At 33.0% G+C, this 3,402-nt stretch overlaps 1 non-coding gene across 1 annotated transcript; it reads right to left on the bottom strand.

Annotated features, from left to right (window-relative positions):
* Positions 1 to 3,002: 3,002 nt before the first annotated feature.
* On the bottom strand, positions 3,003 to 3,085 carry Trnal-cag. The gene has a single exon. It is a non-coding gene; the product is annotated as a tRNA-Leu (tRNA).
* Positions 3,086 to 3,402: the final 317 nt, after the last annotated feature.

Here is a 3,402-nt window from a genome sequence, read left to right as displayed (position 1 = left end):
TCAGGCGATTTTTTCTCTGTAAAAAGGGATAGTTTGTGTGTTGTTTTTGGGGGTGTTGGGCCCGTGGGCCGTCTGTATGTCTGCGTACCACTGTTCAAGGGGTGTTTATTGGGTGTGTGGGCGTCCCTCGAGATCATTTTGTGGTTCTTCAAGTGATTTTTGAAGCCCTCCCAGTTGCATGTTTTAAGGATTCTCGGGGTTTTTGTTGGGATTTGATAGGGTTTGGACGGGGAAAATGACCGGGGGGTGGTCGGGAGTGACGTCCCTGTTGTGATATGGTGGGGGTAAGTGGCCTGTGGTTTTCCAAAACATGCGGGGGTTTTTGCGTGTTATGTTTATAAATGTTGGTTGTGTGGACCGAGGGGGTGAGCGGTCTTGTCGTATGAGTGAGGCGAGGCCTCTGCCAACGGGTTTGTGGGTTTTAGCCAAAAAGGGTGGTTTGCGGTTTTAAATCTCCCATGAGTATATTTGGTTTGTTATGCCTCGGAGCTGCAAGATGTCAGGGTTTGTATGAAAGGTCTTTTTGGTGGGGAATTATAGTGTTGCTTAAATGGGTCCCGTGGTGTATTTATTTGACTGCCAATAGGGTTTACTGAAATTTGATGGTTTTTTGGAGAGCGTTTTGATGCAATTGCTACGCCACGCTTTTTTTTTCTTGTGATTTTTTTGGAAGAGTAGGGGGTGTACATGTAATTTTTTAGTGGGTAGTGTTATTGAGCCAGGCTTTTTAAGAGTAGAGGGTGGGTCGTGTCTTTTGTATGTGTTGCAAGTTCAGTTTTTTGTGTGTCCAGTGGGGGACGTTGTGTTGTAGATGGTGAGGCGGAGTGTAGGTATGGTTGGCCCGTTATTGTGTTGTTATTCAAGGGAAGTACCCGTTGTTTAATTTGTCTATGTCGGGGGCATTGCTCAATCATTCGAGGTTTGTGATACGCATGTTGCCTTCCTTGAGGTGTTTGTGTAGTCTTTTGATTGTGACCATGATGGTATGCTCTCTTTTCGTTACTAACCACTTTATTCTTTTATTTTTAATTTCAGAGCCAATTTCGAATCGATCAGAGTACTGGTTTATTTTGGAGGGTTTTCTGAAAAGAGCCGGATGCCATAGTGTTTCGGGTCTGTTGCAGTTCCGTCCATGAGGCGCTCCAGCCCCGGGCGACAACAAGAGACCTGATCTTATATATGAAGTCGATTAGAGGGACGAAGTTGTAGAAGAGAGGTCAAAGAGAAGCAATTGGTTTCATCCTGAAGGCACTGGGAACAGGAGACGTTCAAACAAGAAAACAATGTAATAAACAGTAATACTATTTTCACACTCAAGCTGAGAAGACATGATAACTAATGAACATCATGATAACTAATGATCATGATAACTAAAGATCATGATAACTTATGATATTAATACCTAATGATCATGGTAGCTAATGATCATAACTAATGAACATCATGATAAATAATGATCAGATAATATAATGATCAGGATAAATAATAATAGTCATAAATAATGTGAGATGCTAAGATGATAATGGCAAGATGCGATAGCGATAACAGTTATGACAGTTATAACTTATGATAATGGTAACTTATGATAATGGTAACTTATGATAATGGTAACTTATGATAATGGTAACTTATGATAATGGTAACTTATGATAATGGTAACTTATGATAATGGTAACTTATGATAATGGTAACCTATGATAATGAAAATGAAAATGAGGATCATGATAACTAATATCATGATGGGGACTAACGATCATGATAACTAATGATCATAATAACTAATGATCATGAAAACTAATGATCTTGATAAATAGTGATTATGATAAATAGTGATAATGATAAATAGTGATAATGACAGTGATAATGATAAATAGTGATAATGATAAATAGTGATAATGATAGTGATAATGATAAATAGTGATAATGATAAATAGTGATAATGATAAATAGTGATAATGATAAATAGTGATAATGATAAATAGTGATAATGATAAATAGTGATAATGATAAATAGTGATAATGATAAATAGTGATAATGATAAATAGTGATAATGATAAATAGTGATAATGATAAATAGTGATAATGATAAATAGTGATAATGATAAATAGTGATAATGATAAATAGTGATAATGATAAATAGTGATAATGATAAATAGTGATAATGATAAATAGTGATAATGATAAATAGTGATAATGATAAATAGTGATAATAATAAATACTGAAAAAGATGAATAGTGATAATGATAAATAGTGATAAAAATAGTAATAATGATAACTTATGATAATTATAACTTATAATGATAACTTATGGTAATGATAAATAATGAGAGATGATAAGATAATTATAGCAAGATGATGAATATTGATATAAATAGTGATAAAAAATGATAATTCATGACAGCTATAACAATAAACAATAATAATGATAATTTATGATAATGATAACTTACGATTATGATAACTTGGAATAATGATAACTTACGATTATGATAAATAATGATAATGATAACTAATATGAGATGGTAGGATGATAAATGGGAAGAGACGATAATGATTACTAATGATATGATAATTAATGATAATGATAAATTAATGATAATGATAACTTATGATAATGATAAATTAGGATTATGATAACTTATGATAATGATAACTTATGGTAAAGATAAATGTGAGATGGTAAAATAATAATAGCAAGATACCATTACGATAAAATAACATGTTATGAAAATGAGAACAACGTATAAGATCTAATAACAATATCAATGTAACTTGATATCAGGACTACTTATAATGAGATTTAATGATAGTATTACATCTTGTCATTTATCAGCAATAAAAATGTGTTTTTATTAATCTAATCATAATTATTCACAGTCACACTGAAATCTGATAAAGAACTTTCGTTTATCAGATTAACTAATCTATTTTTACAAAATCTTCTTTCACATTAAGGATACTAAGCATCCTTTTCATACTACACATATTTATAAAGGCAGTGTCAGGAGTGGGATTCGAACCCACGCCTCCAGGGGAGACTGCGACCTGAACGCAGCGCCTTAGACCGCTCGGCCATCCTGACTGATTATATGAAGAAATTGAACCCAAATTTTGGAATTTTACAATTCCAGTGTAGTCGTCACAAAACAAATATCTACACATAGATGCAGGAATGATAAAATTTCTAATTATAGTACGCCTATCGCCCAAGGATCCCAGTCTAATAGTTTACGCTGTTATGTTACAATAAATAGATGATCAATTACAGGATTCTTAATAATTCTATTGAATTTTGATTTATGTGATTGCAAAAAAATCTCTGATATTCCAAAATAACACAGTGGTATCAGTGATTGTGATTAAGATTTACTTTCACTAAAAGTATTTAGTTTTGAAGGG

Source organism: Penaeus monodon, chromosome 41 (genome assembly GCF_015228065.2).
Source record: "Penaeus monodon isolate SGIC_2016 chromosome 41, NSTDA_Pmon_1, whole genome shotgun sequence".
Lineage (NCBI taxonomy): Eukaryota > Metazoa > Arthropoda > Malacostraca > Decapoda > Penaeidae > Penaeus > Penaeus monodon.
Note: the sequence above shows the minus strand (reverse complement) of the source record. Positions and strands in the feature narration are given on the sequence as shown.